Source organism: Pseudopipra pipra, unplaced genomic scaffold, assembly GCF_036250125.1.
Source record: "Pseudopipra pipra isolate bDixPip1 unplaced genomic scaffold, bDixPip1.hap1 HAP1_SCAFFOLD_100, whole genome shotgun sequence".
Taxonomy (NCBI): domain Eukaryota; kingdom Metazoa; phylum Chordata; class Aves; order Passeriformes; family Pipridae; genus Pseudopipra; species Pseudopipra pipra.
Window position 1 is genome coordinate 76394 of NW_026990579.1, and position 17461 is coordinate 93854.

A 17461-nucleotide genomic window follows, 5' to 3' on the forward strand; every position below is an offset into this window, starting at 1 on the left:
CAGCCCTTATCCCCATGCAAGAAAGCATACAACCTTTGGCTTTCAGGCGCAGTTTGTGGGCCAGGCAGGGCACTCCGTGGGCAGCAAAGGCTTTCTGTCCTAGCACCTCTTGTCTGGGAGGAATCTTTGTCCATATGGAATAGGGGGAGCTGGACTTCCACTTTCAGCGCAGGATTCCTAAAAACGAACAACAGCCCTTTTCCACAGGAAAGCAAGCACTGACCCTTTTAATTTCAGGTGCAGGTGGTGGGCCAGCCTGGGCACTTGGTGGGCAGCAAGAGCTTTGTGTGGTGGCACTGTTTTTCTGGGAGGAATCTTCATCCGTATTCAATTTTGGGAGCTGGACTGCCCATTTTGGCTCTAAGATTCCTGCAAGGTAACATCAACCCTTTTCCCCTGGAAGGAAAGCCCTTACCTTCTTGGTTTCAGGTGCAGTTGGTGGGCCAGCCTGGGCACTCTTTCAGCAGCAAGAGCTTTGTGTGGTGGCACTGTTTCTCTGGGCGGTATCTTTGTCCGTATTCAATTTTGGGACCGGGACTGGCAATTTCAGGACAAGACTCCTGCAAGCGAACAACAGCCCTTTCTCCCAAGAAATAAAGTGCTTACCCTCAGGGTCTCCTGTGCAGTTGGAGGGGCAGCCTTGCCACTCCACGGGCAGCAAGAGCTCTCCACCCTGGCACCTTTTGTCTGGGAGGAATCTTGATCCGTATGGATTTTTGGGAGTCGGACCTGCAGTTGCAGGGCAGCATTCCTGAAAATGATCCACACCCTTTTCCACAGCAAAGGACACACTGACTGTGGTAGTTTCAGGAGCAGGTGGTGGGCCAGCCTGGGCACTCTTTCAGCAGCAAGAGCTTTGTGTGGTGGCACCGTTTGTCTGGGAGGAATCTTTGTCCGTATGGAATTTTGAGACTGGGACTGGCAATTTCAGGGCACAATTCCTGCAAGTGAACAACAGCCCTTTCTCCTAGTAAACAAAGCGCTTACTCTTCAGGTCTCAGGTGCATTTGGTGGGCCAGCCTGGCCATTCTTTCAGCAGCAAGAGCTTCCTGTGGTGGCACCTTTTGTCTGGGAGGAATCTTGGTCCATATGGATTTTTGGGAGTCGGACTGGCAGTTTCAGGGCAGCATTCCTGAAAATGATCCACACCCTCTTCCACAGCAAAGGACACACTGACTGTTGTAGTTTCAGGAGCAGTTGGTGGGCCAGCCTGGGCACTCCTAAAGCAGCAAGAGCTTTCTGGTATGCTACATTTGATGTCCTTGTTCATATTCAATTTTGGGAGTTGGACTGCCCATTTCAGCTCTAGGATTCCTGCAAGGTAACATCAACCCTTTTCCCCAGGAAAGAAAGCCCTTACCTTCTTGGTTTCAGGTGCAGTTGGTGGGCCAGCCTGGGCACTCGGTGGGCAGCAAGAGCTCTCTGTGCTGGCAGCTTTGGTCTGGGAGGAATCCTCGTCTGTATTCAATTCTGGGTCTTGGACTGGCAATTTCACTGCAGGACTCCTGCAAGCGAACAACAGCCCTTTCTCCCAGGCAAGAAAGTGCTTACCCTCAGGGTCTCCTGTGCAGTTGGTGGGCTAGCCTAGGCACTCCATGGGCAGCAACATCTCTCTGTCCTGGCACCTTTTGTCTTGGAGGAATCTTCATTCGGATGCCATTTTGGGAGTCCAACTGCCAGTTCCAGCACAGGATTCCTAAAAATGAACAACACTCCTTTTCCACAGCAAAGAAAGCACTGGCCCTTTTAATTTCAGGTGCAGGTGGTGGGCCAGCCTGGGCACTCCTTAAGCAGCAAGAGCTTTCTGGTGTGGTAGCTTTTGTCTGGGAGGTATCTTTGTCCGTATTCAATTTTGGGAGAGTCTCGATGTTTCCTGTTTGATCTCTATGACTTTGGAAGTCTCAGCTGTCAGTTCCAGCTTTTTAGTTTTGGGGTTTTTTTCTCTTTTTTTCACTGATGCCTGCAATTGTTCTCTGGGTGGTTTTGTTTCTTTGTTTTTGCAAGAAATTTTTGGCTAAAGGTGTTCACAATTCTTTATGAAAAGTCAAGAGAAAAAATTATAGTCCTTAAGTTGCAGAATTAATGGTTAAATTACATTACTTCTCATTAATAATCATTCACAGAAACAAATGAACACGAGACAATCTTCAAAGCGCATGGATGCAACTTGTATCTGCCCCGCAAAGCCCTGCTCTCCTGACTGAACACTCCTGACCACTCTTCCTGAGAACACTGCAGAACCTTTGCCTCAATCAGCTCAGCATTTCAGCATGCTAATGATGCATGGTAAGGAACCTGTTCCACTGATTTCTGAGTCTACATGTTGGGTAGAGCAGTTCAAGGCTACATCACACTTCCTAAACAGGTGCTTTTGTACAGAGGAGGACATGGACCAATACTATGGAAAGTTGTGCCCTTCCCCTTCTCCCCTGCTGACAATAACCACACAAGGCACTAGCTAAGGCTCAAAGGGGGCTTGTCCCAGTCCAAGTGACTCAGTGAAAGGTGAGCTGGGGAAAAAAAACAGCAAAAGCCCCAGACAGCAGGGCATTCTCTTGCTTCCAAGGCAGGACCAATTATCTCTCTAGGGAAAGGGAAAGAGGCAAGGGTTCATCAAGCAATGCACAACTTAGCAAGTGAGTTTAACAAATACCATCAGGTTTTGAGCACAGAGGAAATAAAACTCACTGTTTTTAATTGCAAAATATCGGTGGAAATTACTGGCTTGGTACAGCAGTGAGCTTCCTACAGCCTCTCATACTTACGGATATATCAGAAGCAGCAGTTTCAGGTGCCTTCCTTTGGAGACCAGCCCCAAAGCAGAAACTCCTTTTGACTGCTCCTCAGAGAGCCTACTGGAACTCTGGGTTCTCAGCAAAGTGACCCCCTCCCCTGCGTCCTGGCTCCCCTGCCCAAGCACCTCCGATGCTTATATTCTACCTCACTCCCTGTTTTGCATATTCATATCAGTAGAAGACACCTCTGAGCTCTTCCTCCCGTCCGAGCTGCATCTTCCCTGCACCCCCACCCTCCCCCACCTGGTCACATGCACTACTCCCCTCTCCTGCACTGCCTCTTGGCACAGGGCTCATCTCTTGGCACCTTCCTTGAGCGATGATCCATCTCCAGACACACGCAGGGGCTTCCTGCAGCTGCTGCAAGGTGCTCTCACCATCACTGCTTCAGAGACTCCCTGGAATGGGCTGCTCCCCTGCAAAAGCTCCCGACATTAAGTGCTCCCAGATGCTCACCCAGCGGGGCCTCCCCCTCCTCATTCTCACTGGCCCCCCCTGGGGCTGCCCCGCAGGGGAGGGGAGGGCACGTGGAGCCACAGGCGAGGGGGAGGGATGAGCTCGAGGGGGCGGAGCCAGGCGCCTCCTCTGGGGCCGACTGCAGTACTCCGTGTTCAGCAGCAGGTGGCAGCAGTGGGTTAAATCCCAAATTGGCCCTAATTTGACCCAAAAATGCAAAAAAATCCACCAAAACTGATCCAAAATGACACAAAATCACTCCCCAAAAATGACCAGAAATTGACCCCAAAACCCCAAAAAACTGACACCAAGACTTAAACAAATCATCTCAAAAATTGACTCAAAATTGACTCAAAATTGACCCAAATCTGCCCAAAAAAATGAGCAGAAACTCATCCAAATCACCCAAAAAATGACTCAAAAACTGACTCAAATCTCCTCAAAAAATGATCAGAAAGTGACAAAAAATCTACCGAAAAAATGACCAGAAACTCAAACAAATCTCCCCAAAAAATGACCAGAAACTGACCCAAATCTCCCCAAAAAATGACCCAGAACTCACCCCATGTCAAGGTTTGAGATAGTCCCAAAATCCAATCCCCTAGTCTAAGCCCCCTCCCACATCTCAACCTAATGTGAGATGGGTTTTTTCCAGACAAAACACACCAGACTCCAAGTGGGGGAAAGGGAATATATTACAATGACTGTACAAAAAAATATCATATCACATTATACACACGATCACAACTATCTCTACCATGGCATATAGTATTTACAATAGACCAGATCTCTTCTCTCCTCCAAATAAAAGTCCAGGAGGGAAAGAAGGACAGATCCCTTCCAGTCCTTAAGCAGCAGCTCCTCTTCTGTCCTCCATGCAGCAGTAACTGGGTTGTTGTAGCTGGATCTCTGTTCAACATACACAAGGGGGTCTCCAAGCCCCTCGGCTCTCCTTCGGTCCAAGCGAAGGCCTCACCTGTGGACTGCCAGCAGGGACCAGACTCGCATCACCACAGGCATATCACGAAATGCAGGGGCATCTTCGTGAAAGTCCTTTCCTCAGGGGATTCACCCCTGAGTCAGAACATTTTGGGCAGCATTCAGTTGCAAGCCTTTGCCTCAAGAGTTCTACCAGAGCTCCTGTGCTCTGTCTCAGGCTGCCAGGCTTGTCAGCAGCAGCGAGGGGGGCCAAGGTCAACCCCCCCCCATTCCATCTGGCCGTCCCGGTCCAGCTCCAGGACGCTCTGAGCTTCTCAGCTCAGAGCTCACCCTTCTCAGCTCACCCTTCCTCTCTCTCCAGTGCTGCATGTCTACAACTCTTCTCCTAAACAGGAGTCCATGTCCTCCTTTCCGGAGGTCTCAAAGGAGTTTTGGGGGGGCTGGTACAGTCTTACCCCAAACTCTGTCTCCTTGCTGCTGGCTCTCTTTCTCTCTCCCTTTCCAGGAGTCCTTTCTCTGCAGTGCTGCATGTTGCTTCTGCTGCTCCTTCAGTTCAGGTTCTCATCAGTCCTGGCTCTCTGCCACCGTTTCTCTGGTCAGTCCCGGCTGCTGCTCTGTGCCCATGGAGAAAACATCTCCCGGCTTAACTACAGACACTTAGTCCAGTCTAGCACTGTTCCAGGTCTTTGCAGTCCCCCCCAGCCAGGGCTGGGAGGGGGCCAGAGGCCCCAAGGGGCTCAGAGCCCCTACCTCGTGGCTTACAGCATGGCCACCTCTCCTCCACAACCAAACTACAACTCATCTCTTCTGTTTGCTTGTGATATGTTTACATTTCTGCAGGAGCGCCCATTGGGCAGAACTTCAAAACTTCCAGGGGTTCCACCCCTTGGGGTCTACCACTTTTCTTAGCCTCTGGGGGAAAACAAAGTCCAAACCACTACACCCAAATCTCCCAAAAAAATGACCCGAAACTGACCAAAATCTCCACAAAAAATGAACGGAGATTCACACAAATCTCTCCAAAAAATGACCGAAAACTCACCCAAGTCTCCCAAAAAACTGACCATATACTGACCCAAAATTGCCCCAAACAATGACCCAGAACTCACCCAAATCTCCCCAAAAAATCACCCAAAAGTCAGCCAAATCTCCCCAAAAAAGACCAGAAACTGACCCAAATCTCCCCCAAACATGACCAGAAACTGACCCAAATCTCCCCCAAACATGACCAGAAACTCACCCCAATCACCCCAAAAATGCCCCAAACTTTATTTCTTTTATTAGGAACAAATCCCTCCCTTTGCTCCCCTCTGGCCCCACACGGCCCCAGTTCAGCTCTCAGGGAGTTCTGGTTCTGGGCAGCGACTCCTCTGCTCTGGCTGGGGCGGCAGCAGCTCCTCTCCCGGGCATTAGAGGGACCCCAGAGCCCTTATAGGGACCCCAGAGCCCCTACAGAAACCCCAGACCCATTATAGGGACCCCAGAGCCCTCCAGAGCCCCTTGCTGGGTCCCAGCAGCTTTTCTCACACCCAAACCCACCTTTCTGGCTGCAGCTGCTTTTCTTCTCTGGCTCCCCCTTCCTTCCCCAGGGAGGTTTTCCTTGTTCTTTGGCCAGGCTCCAGCTGCAGCTCAAGGGCAAAGCTGCAACTGCAATTCCCCTTTTGGGTTTTCACTTGAAAAACAAAGGCTTGGGACAAACTCTGCCCAGTCACTCGCTGAACACGAGACATCAAACAGGGCACACAGAATAAAATGCATCAAACTCTCAATCATGTTACAATGACTGTCCACCCCAGTCTAGCACTGACATTAACAACATCCAACCAATCAGAAAGACCTCCAACCATCCCTTAGATAGAGAAAAGCACACAAGGAACAAATGCAAAAAGAAAAATTCCAAACAACGCTCAATTAAATAACCATGGACTGATATAAAACATGTTTAATGAACTTAAACCACTTGACTTCTTCCCATTGTTCTCTATCAGAAATTAACCTTATTTAAGTTCTCCTTTTAACACTTCATTAAAACTGACTGAGAAGCAAATGGTTTGAACCAAACTTCATAACTTGATGACTTCAGGGTCTGTGCTCCTTGACTTGTGCTGAAGGTGTTTTGAACCCAGGCTTTGTTCTGGAGAGCTTTTCCCCAACCTAAAAACCCTTCTGCAGATGGGACTCCCTTCACTCAGGGTTCGGTGTCCTCTGGTTTTCCTGAAGGCTGGGGGGGATCTGGGAGCCAAATCCCAAGGGCTCCAGCCCAGCTCTGCACACACACACACACACATTTCCAGCTGGTCACATCTCACGGGGGCCACCACCACTCCACACATTTGCACCCAAAGACCCCTCGGAGTTCATGGCACTGGGTTTGAGGGACTAAGAAATGATCAGGCTGGTGGTTTGCCCTCAGAGGAGTAAGATCCAATGATGCATTTCTATTTTCGTGAAAATATCACCTGTAAAACACAAACATATTTCTGCTTCATATGCAATTTAAAATTCAAAGACATAGAAACATTCCTCTAGTTCAAAGGGAAATATAAACTCCTATTTCTAAAGCCAAACACACATTTCCCCATGCTAATGGGTTTGGACTTCAAAGAGAACCTGGCAGTAGTCCCTGCAAAAAACTGAAAGAACTGTCAAAATACAAAACCTCTCCTTCTCCCCCCCGTTTGTGCTGCAGCTCAAACCAATTTGGGCTATTTAGGTAAACAACTTCCCAAACCAGTTTGTAAGGTTATCTCCTGAACTTGGCTTTCCTCACTCCCCCCTTTGTTTTAGTAGTTTATTCACAGGAAAATCATCTCTTTCTAAATTTGTAACATTCCAAATTTCACTTGAAACAACTGTAAGAATGTCTTCAAAACACAGCTGGCACTTCAAAGGTGTATACAATTTAAGACAAATGGCAAATAAAATAAGTACTGAGTGATACCAAAACCACACTGAGCTTAGGATGTGCTTAAAAACCAGAGTCCACTTCCAAGTGAAGCTGTTGCTGCTCCCCTCCCTGGGCACTGTTCAAGGAAAGCCCAGCACAGGAAACAAGAAGTACCACAGGCTCCTTTTTAAACATCAAAGCTGCAATTCTGGATTATCCCCACCAGGACAGTCCCTGGAAATGGAATTCAGTAACAGCTTTTAGGCACTCTCAGATTCACATTTGTTGCAACAGTTCATGACTTTCTTTCTTAAATCATACCTCAGGATTTCCCTGAATTATTACAGTGGAGGAAACAAACCTTCTCCTAACAGGAGCCAACCAAGCAAACAGAGAAGCAAAGCTGACAGCGGCACACACGGACTCAACAGCCCTGCACAAGCCCAGGAGTGGGGGGGAAATATCCTTGAGAGCACTGCTGGATTTCAAAAAGAAGTCAGTCACATCAACTTTGTAACAAATAAAAAAGAGAAGCCAAAATAAATAACTGTAGACAGGGTATTAAACACCTTGAGAATACCAATAAGAAAAAAATAAGAATAAAGGCATCTATTTGAAGTACAAAGAGTTTGGGAGACACCATTTGTTTGCCACGAAGCCTTTATTTTGTTGGCTCTTCTATAGTTAGAATCCAAACCTTACCCTCCCACAAAAAGCAGAAAACCTCTTCAGAGAGTTAGGAGACGGAGGCAGTTTGGACTAATGGGCAGAATATCTCTGGAGACAAAATAAAGCAGAGAAAATAACCCCATCCTCAACAGCAGAGCTGCCTCCCCACTGCCTGCCCCTGGAGGTGACCAAGCCTGAAGTCTCCTGCCTAGTCCTGGGCAATACTTCCTAGGGACCACAGCACCTCTGAGTTCCTAAAAATATCACAGGTTGGGCAGGTGCTTGGATTTTGTCTGGATTAACTCCCCCCTTCCTTTCCATGTGCTGCACTACTCATTCTAATGGTGTTTGTACTCCCTGACCCATTCCCTCACCCATCCAACCATCCCTTTGCCCTCTCTGACAAGGACAGTGGCTCCAGGTGTTCTGCCACGCTCCCAGGGCACAGGGGGGGACTGTGGAGCCACCCTCGAGGGGGGAAACGTGCCCTGCCTGCCCTGCCCAGGGAAAGGGAACTGCCCCCAGTGTTCCCCAGCACAAGGCACCCTTGGAAATATCCACTGCAATGGGACACTCAGGAACAGCAACAAGCACTGCACGAGGCTGCTCTGGCACAGGACCAATTTTAGCCTCAGCTTTTCTCTGGACCACTTCACTTTGTTTGCCACCTCATCCTGCAGTCAAAACTTGCTGTCCTTGCAACCTTTCAGGGTGACCATAAATCACAGAGGCCTCTGGCTCCAGCACCCACAAGGGCCTGAACCATCTGACAGGATCCATTTTTCCAGGGAATTCAAAGCTCCACCTGAGGACCAGGGTCTTTCCTCACCCATCCCTGTGCTGGAGCTTGGCCTCCATCTCACTCTGCTCTCAGTTCTCTCCATGGTTGAACGCTGGCAGCCCTGGCCCTGGGGGGAGCTCGGCATCCTGATCCCATCCCTCCTGGCCCCGGAACCGCTGGCTCAGCAATGGGGGGCCCTCCATTGCCAAGGGCACGGGCCCGGCCGGGCTCACAGGGGGAGCAGGAGGTCAAAGGGCTCCAGCCCTCCTGCTACAACCTTCCAGCACCACAGCCAACAGAGGAGCCTCTCCAGCCCTGCCTCCCAAGGCATCCTGAACAAACCCAGCCCAGCTCCACAGGACAAACTGCTCCCTCTCTGCACAGTCCAGTCTAATCCCAGAGGCTCCCAGGTCATGCAGAACAACTGCCCAGGGGAGCAGAGACTCCAGTCCATCTCTTCCTATCACAGGTTTGGGTGAGTTTGGCAAACAGACAAACTCAAGAACTACCCAATGTTTTCCCAGTTTAACCCCTGTCACACCAATCACCTGAACAGTGCCAGTCCTTCATTCTCCCTCTCTTGGGTTAAGGACTGAGCAAGTTGGACCTGTGTCTGACCAGGACAGGTGCAAACCAAATGCTGGGGACTGGAACACACACCTTGCACTCCTGGAGCTCTTAGAATTACATTCAAGAGAAAACAGCCAATTGGACCCTCACTGCTCATTTCTTAATCCCAATCCCACACTTCTTTGGCACTTGGAGCACCACTTTTATCACCCAATTACAGCCCATTAGAGAGCTCCACATCTAGCAGGGACAGGGACCCCTGGGATACTCTCAGCAATGCCTGAATCCATTGCAGGGACCTTGCTTTGAGCTCCCCAGGGCCGGGCACCCCGAGGATCTCCCCGAATAATCCTTTCGGTGCGCGCTGGAGTCCTCGGGGTGCCCCAACCCGGGGGCCACCAACAGCACTGTCCCTCCAGGGGGCCCAATTTGGTCCCAAGGCTTCAATGGACAGCCCAAAAGGCATTTCCAGAGGCCTTCTTTGGAACCCACCAACGGGTACGGGGAGGAAGCCACAAGAAGGCCTCATTTCTAAAGGCAGGGGGATCTTGCCTGTGTCCCAGACTGGTCCGGGGATCTGAGGCCCTTCCCGAGAAAATCTCGGTGCCGGCGTGAAGGGCCAGAGATCCCTTGGAGCCACGAGAGAGCAGGCACAGAGTCCCTCCAGGGGGCCAATTTGCCTGCCTGAAATCAGCTCTTCAAAGAAGCCTCTAAGACTCAGCTGGTGAGTTTTCCAAGCCAGGCATTCCTTGCTTACAACACCCTGCCATGATCCCAGCCCCACGGGGGTCCTGGCAATCAGATCCCAAAGGGCACACAGGTGTCTCCAATGCAGCTGATGGGAGGGGTCAGCATTACAGGAGGGTTCATTTTGCTTCCCTGCATTCCTGTTCCACATTCAGGACAATCCCAACACTTATCACCATACACACCTACCCTTAGAAGGTCTCTGCGGGGCTTCACCAAGGGCCTTCCCAGGTCTGCTCTGTCTGGAGCCCTCAAAGTCCTCAGTGCCTGCCTGAGGAACCTCAACACAACTCACCTGCTTACACAGCAACTTGGTGCTGCTTGGCTGCTGCCTCACTTCCCTTCTTCCTTCTTTCTTCACCTCCCTTGGTTGGTCCCTTTCAATCCCTGGGCTCAGCTCTGTGCAGTTTCCAGGCTCCATCCCACTGCAAAAAGGATTAGCCCTTGTTACATCTCAACACTCAGATATCATTCCCCCTTTTTTCTTGACACTGGGCCATCAGGCCAGGGTCTCATTATTTAAAGCACAGTTTGACTCCTCAGTGACAACACCTGACAGCCCTGAATCCTAACACAGGCTGAGACACAAACACGGATGGGAACTCTGAAGGATCCACTTTGTTCTGCTCACCAACCTAAAGGAGCTTTCTTAAATCAATAATAACATACCCAAGGTCCTTTTTCTGCAACATCAACTGCCATAAATGTGACCCACCAGACCTGCAAAGGCCCTTCCCACTTCCCCTGCAGGGCTGGCAGTGCCACCACTGGACACGGCCCCAGTGGCTGGGCAGGAACGGAGGGGCTGGGGCGTCCAATCCATCGGCACCAGGAGTTCCTGCAGTTCCTGCAGGGGAGAGACTCAAGACAACAAAGGATTAGGAAGAGCATTTTCAACTTTAATATGTATATCCCCTGGAAGATGGGGAGGTGGACAAGGCCTACTGGGGCAACAAGGACACACTCAAGGCTATCTATTCAAAGGATCTACCAGCACTCAAAAGCTGTCACTGTCCTTCTGTCAGGGGTTGTCAGAGACTGAAATGGTTGATGATGTATGCATTCTAGGAGACTTTTGCAGGCTTTTGACTTGCATGATACCTCTGATGAGCAGTCGGGCCCCTCCCTTCCTCCAGTGCTGAAGGTGTGAAGTCCTGAAAAGGCAAGAGCTGAGCTTGCAGGCTTTTGACTATTGATACATCTGACGAGCAATCAGGACCCTCCCTCCCTCCAGTGCTGGAGGTGTGAAGTCCTGAAAAGATAAAGAGCTGAGCTTGCAGGCTTTTGACTATTGATACATCTGACGAGCAATCAGGCCCCTCCCTCCCTCTGCTAAACTTGAAAGGCGGGAACCAGGCGAGACCCAGGAGCTCTTGCGCAGGGCCCAGGGAGAGGTTGGAGGCTCGAGGCATGGCCCGTGACACTGACCATGGATATGATAATTCATAACTTCTTGGAGTGTGGGGGCTTCCCTCCTTCACCCCCAGCAGATCAAGGCCACCACTTCAAGTGACAGACATGGAAGCTGCAACTATCAAGTTTTATCGCTGGACCCCGTGGGCGGTGACTATGGACATCTGTCCACTCTCAGCTTTTCTTTCCCTTACTCTCCCTTGCTCTTATCCTGCCTTTCTCTCCCCTATGCATTTTTCTCCTCCTCAGAAAGGTTATGACAGCACCCAAAAGTGTTAGCTTACCTATTGATTATGACAGCACCCAAAAATGTTAACTTACCTATTGATTCAAAACTGTTAAAATAAATCTTATCAATATATGTTTTCATACACCGATTATTTAGTGTCGTTTCGCTTTAATCCACCCCAAAGGAATTTTTGATAAAACCTGGGTTACCCCACCACCCTTTTCCTGAGGCAGGTCGTAACCCAGGTCGTAACAGGGGGAACTCAGGAAACTCTGTTTGCCAAGAGCCTCCAGGAGGATTTCCAGCTTTTGGGGCTCCCTTTTAACCATTTTTCCCATCCCTGTAGCTGGGACTGTCACCTGCCCTACAGGGGGAACAGCCCACAAAGTTCACCATCAGGGATGCCATTAACTCAAAGTCCCTTCTCAGGGGGGTCACTGCACCCCTTGTCCTTTCTTTGCCCTCCCCAGCAAAGATGCTTCCAACAGTTCTGAGACATCTGGCAGACCCAGAGCTCTCCTCAGGGAATGCTTCAGCTGCTTAAAGGCTGCCCTTGCACCATCTAGCCAAGGCAGCAAATGCTTACAGGCTATTTGAGAAGTTGCCCTAACAGTCTTACCACACATCCAGAGGGAGCAATCCAGAGTCCAGCCCATCCCACCATTCCCAGGAAGGCAGTTCATGGGCTGGCTGGGGCTCAGGGAGGAGTCACGGGGCTTCTCTTCTTCCTGCCCGCTTTCCAGATTTTCTCCTGCAAAAGCAAAGGTTTCTTGGCTTTACTTGCTCAAGGAGAGGCAGCCAAGGCCATCTTTGCAATCTAATACTGGAAACTACTCCAGGTTGTCATTTCAGGGGGTTCTCTCAGGTCCTGCACTAATCAATCACCTTGGCCATTGGTTTCTTGGCAGGTTCTGGCATTCACCTTCTACAAGCAAACCAGGAGGAGCAAATTCAGCTGTTCCTGCAACCAATCCAGTCTGGCATTCTGATTTTAAAGGATACTGGCTTGGCCTTACCAGAAGAGATCCCACATCAGGGGTAATACCTACAGGTTCTGCCCTCTTCCACTCTCCTGCAATTCCACTGGCCCACACAACAGGAACAACTGCAGCTGCCACTTCAGTCGAGGCCTTGCTGCTGACAGGAATTATTCCCTGCACAACAAGAGCTGCTGCTTGGACACATTTAGTTTCAGCAATTACAGTGTCAATAGCCCCAGTTTTCAATTTCATTTCTGCCTCAACTTTTCCAGTCCATCTCTTCCTAGCACAGGTTTGGGTGAGTTTGGCAAACAGACAAACTGAGGAATTCCCCAGTGTTTTCCCAGTTTGACCCCTGTCACACCAATCACCTGAACAGTGCCAGTCCTTCATTCTCCCTCTCTTGGGTTAAGGACTGAGCAAGTTGGACCTGTGTCTGACCAGGACAGGTGCAAACCAAATGCTGGGGACTGGAACACACACCTTGCACTCCTGGAGCTCTTAGAATTACATTCAAGAGAAAACAGCCAATTGGACCCTCACTGCTCATTTCTTAATCCCAATCCCACACTTCTTTGGCACTTGGAGCACCACTTTTATCACCCAATTACAGCCCATTAGAGAGCTCCACATCTAGCAGGGACAGGGACCCCTGGGATACTCTCAGCAACGCCTGAATCCATGGCAGGGACCTTGCTTTGAGCTCCCCAGGGCCGGGCACCCCGAGGATCTCCCCGAATAATCCTTTCGGTGTGCGCTGGAGTCCTCGGGGTGCCCCAACCCAGGGGGCACCAACAGCACTGTCCCTCCAGGGGGCCCAATTTGGTCCCAAGGCTTCAATGGACAGCCCAAAAGGCATTTCCAGAGGCCTTCTTTGGAACCCACCAACGGGTACGGGGAGGAAGCCACAAGAAGGCCTCATTTCTAAAGGCAGGGGGATCTTGCCTGTGTCCCAGACTGGTCCGGGGATCTGAGGCCCTTCCCGAGAAAATCTCGGTGCCGGCGTGAAGGGCCAGAGATCCCTTGGAGCCACGGGAGAGCAGGCACAGAGTCCCTTCTGGGGGCCAATTCTGCTGCCTGAAATCAGCTCTTCAAAGAAGCCTCTAAGATTCAGCTGGTGAGTTTTAGAAGCCAGGCATTCCTATACACTGTGAGATATTTTAAGGCTTATCTGACTGAAAAACATAAAGCTTTTATCATGGACACCTGACCTCCCACAGACAGCTCCTTTCCCCTTTCAGTACAAAATTATTTTCATGGAATCACTCAATAGGAAGTGCCCAGGAACCCCAGAGTGTGCTTTTCAGAACAGAAAATAAACAGAAGAAAGGAGTTTTGCACAAGTGTTACATACTCCAGAACAGACCTGACTTTAGTTTTACCCTTTGTGTTCAAATATTCCACAGAAAAGCTCCAGCAGGAGAGCTGGCACATTCCCAAGAGTATCCTGGAAGTCCCTTCCACAAGGGCTGTAGGAAAATTTCAGTTGTACGAGTCCCTTATGCCTGCAGATGCCTGGGGATCCTCTCCATCCACCTCGTGCTCTCCCAACAGCAGAAAGGGTGCTGAGACAGGAGGAGGGAAACCTTTAGCATAAAGCTGGGGAGGAATCTAAAGCTTCCTTTACTGGGGAGCTTTGTGAAGTCTGCAGATGAGAAAGGGAAAATTTGCATCTCCTTTGGTGCAGGTGTCAACAGAGGCTGAGACTTTTTGCCTTTTTCAGACAACTGTGCCCTTTTTGGCTCCCTGGCAGCTCCAATGGCACCAGAACCCCCTTCCTGCACACCCACGGCTGTCACACACAGGCACCCACACACCTTTGCTCCAGCCCACACATGGCCAACATTTCCTCACCCTGCACATCCCAAGGGGAGTATTTTTGCTAGAGAGCACAGCAACCCCCCTGTCCTTGCAAACTGCCTCCCTGCAAAAAAGGAATCGTTTCTCCTGGACACTTCCCCCACAGTCAAGGTCTTTTCAAACTGCTGTCGTGCCACCAAACCTGCTCAGGGTCCCTCCCAGCTTCTGCCTGTCCTTGCATTTAAAGGCATGGGCATATTCTATCTTCCAACAGCAAACCCCAGCTCCTCATTGGCAGTATAAGCCCTGCTCTTACCTGGACAGACTCCCGGGCTCGGCACAGCTGTGGCTCATGGAGCAGCTTCCCAAGGCCCTTCTCTCTCCCCGCAGGAAGCACAACTCGCCTCCACTCCCCAGCACCAGGGGAAACCACGAGCCAGGCTGGAAATTGACACAGAACGAGCAAAAAGCATTAACGCAGCACAAAAAAACCAAATTAAAGCAGTCTTTGCCTCATAACCCTGCACGGGGAAAGGGTTTGGGATCCCAAAGCAAAACCTGAGACACCCAGAGAGCACCAGCCCCGCAGCTCGGCCACGGCTCCCCCCGGGGTCACCCGGCAGGTAAGGGGCTTACCCGGCTCCCGCCGCCGCCGCAGCCCCGGCGGGCGCTGCTGGGGCCGGGGAAGGGCGGTGGGAGCTCCGCGGTTACGGCCCGGCCGGGAGCTCTCCCGGGACAAGGGGAGCGGGGCGGGCAGCGGGGGCGGCGCCGTTCTTGGGGGCGGGCAGGGCGGGGCCGAGCGGCGGGGCCGGCGCGAGCCGGGGGGCGGGGCCTGGGCGGGTCGAGGGGCGGGGCCGGCGCGATCCCGCGGCGCTTCGCTCTGGGCTCTGGGGCTGTTCCGGGCTGGTTTTGGGTGCGGGTTTGGGGCACTGCGCACGCCCTGCCCTGGTCACAGCCCCGCCCCAGCTCGCTGCGCTCCCCGCACCCCTTGCTCAGCTCCGCGGGGATTTGTGCCTCCTCCGAAGGTGGCAAATGTCTGCAAAGCCAGTCGGGAAGCCAGAGAGCTGCAGCCCCCGGGCCCCGCCGCGGCTTCCCCGCCCTCCCCCGGCCCCTCCCGCCCGTCCCGCCCCGCAGCGCCGCTCCCGCTGCCGCCCTCGGACACAAGGAACGAACCCCGTGCCCCCAGCGCAGGCCGGTCCCTCCCCGGCAGCCTCGGCAGCGCCGGGAGCGGCCGCAGCCCCCAACGCCGGGCGGGGCGCGCCGGGAGGGGCCGCGCGGGGCGGGGGGGGGTCCCGCGGCTGCGACCCCGCGGGGAAGGGACCCCCGGGCCGGCCCCGTCCGGCACCGCCGCTGGCCCTGCTCGGCCACCGCCCCTCGCAAACAGTTTTAACATTAGAGAGCCAAGTTTAATCCAGAGCCTGCAAGCTCCCACGTGCGGGGCATTTCAAAAGACTTGTTATTTTTCTCTTTTTAATGACCACGTTGCTAAAGTCAGGGAAATACAATCAACATTCCCTAAACACCATCACTTCTACATCCACCTGTGATCAGGGGCCGAAGGGCAGCAGCCTCCCAGCTCCCTCCCGGGGGGTTCCGGGGGTACCTTTCCCGTTGCCAGTGGGGTCCCCCAGGGTGCTGATCATGATCTCGGACGGATCCCCCCCCCGCGGAGTGGGGACGGGAGCGGGGGCGGGAGCGGAGCGGAGCGGAACGGGGCGGGCGGGCGGCGAGCCACGTGGACGCCTAGGGTCCTCGCGCTTCGCCGCGCGCCGCGGCCCCGAGACGGGGGCTGCCCGCGCCCGGCGCCGCCGAGCGCCCCGCCCTGTCCCCACAGCGGGAAGCGGCGCGGAGAGACGGCGCTGCGGGCGCTGGGCGGGGGTCCGGGTCGCGGCGGAGGTCTGGCAACAAAATAAACGCCTCTCTGGGGCGGGGAAGGGGGGAGAGGGGGGAACGGGGGGGGGGGGGGGGGGGGGGGGGGGTGGGGCGGGGAAGGGGGGAGAGGGGGAACGGGGGGGGGGGGGGGGGGGGGGGGGGGTCTCGCCGCCATCTTTAGTGTGGCCTCGGCTAAGTTCCGGTCCTGGTGGCGCCATCTTGAGTGTGGCGTCGGAGCGAACTTCCGGGCCCGGCCGCCATCTTTAGTGTGGTCGTTCTGGTCCTAGCAACGCCATCTTTACTGTGGGCTTGGCGGACTTCCGCGCCGGGGCCTTGGAGGACTTCCGGTCGCTCTCTACTTCCGGTGACCGAGTTTACCCAAATTAGCGTCCCTCCTCGCTAATTTCTGCGCTTTCACCCCCAAAAATCTTCATGTTATTCCCCCCACACACACCCCGGGAGAGACGGGAGACCGTCAGTCCCGCCCTGCCGCCGGAACCGGCCCTTAACTCGAGCAGGGAGCGCTGCACCGGCACGAGAGCCACTACGCATGCGTCGCCAGTCGCTCTCCTGACTGCCCTTACTTACCACGTGATCGCCGGCGTCTTGCCAACGACTGCGCATGCGCCGCCGTCGCCGCCTTGGCTTCCCCCCCACCCCGCCGCCCGACCGCCCGGCTTCGCTTTCTTACCGCGGCTCCCCCTCCGCTTTTTCGGCTCCCTGGGGTTCCCCGTCTCACATTTTAGGGGTGATGACCACGCAATTTACGGTTCGGGGGAAGGGGGGGGGAGGAGAGGAAACGGGGTGCCCAAGAAGGGGTTTCTTTTTTTTTTTTTTTTTTCTCTTTTATTTCATTTTCATTTTCTTTCCTTTTTAGGTTTTTTGCCTTTTTTTTTTTTTTTAATTTTCTTTTGTTTTTTATATTTCCTTTTTTTATTTCGTTTATTTTTTATTCTCTTTATTTTTCATCTTCTCTCCCAGTGCTCCCCAGTAACACCCAGTGCTCCCCAACAACCCTCTAACACCCAGTGCTCCCCAGTAACACCCAGTGCTCCCCAACAACCCTCTAACACCCAGTGCTCCCCAGTGCACCCCAGTAACACCCAGTGCTCCTCAACAACCCCCAGTAACACCCAGTGCTCCCCAGTAAACACCCAGTGCTCCCCAACAACCCTCAGTAACACCCAGTGCTCCCCAGTGCACCCCAGTAACACCCAGTGCTCCTCAACAACCCCCAGTAACACCCAGTGCTCCCCAGTAAACACCCAGTGCTCCCCAACAACCCTCAGTAACACCCAGTGCTCCCCAGTGCACCCCAGTAAC

General features: G+C 52.8%; 1 long non-coding RNA gene across 1 annotated transcript; it reads right to left on the reverse strand.

Annotated features, from left to right (window-relative positions):
* Positions 1-6101: 6101 nt before the first annotated feature.
* On the reverse strand, positions 6102-15028 carry LOC135407944 (uncharacterized). Its single transcript, XR_010427089.1, has 5 exons — positions 14903-15028; positions 14583-14707; positions 12311-14031; positions 12106-12237; positions 6102-10269 (listed from the first exon to the last, which is right to left on the reverse strand). It is a non-coding gene; the product is annotated as an uncharacterized LOC135407944 (long non-coding RNA).
* Between the last annotated feature and the right edge of the window lie 2433 nt (positions 15029-17461).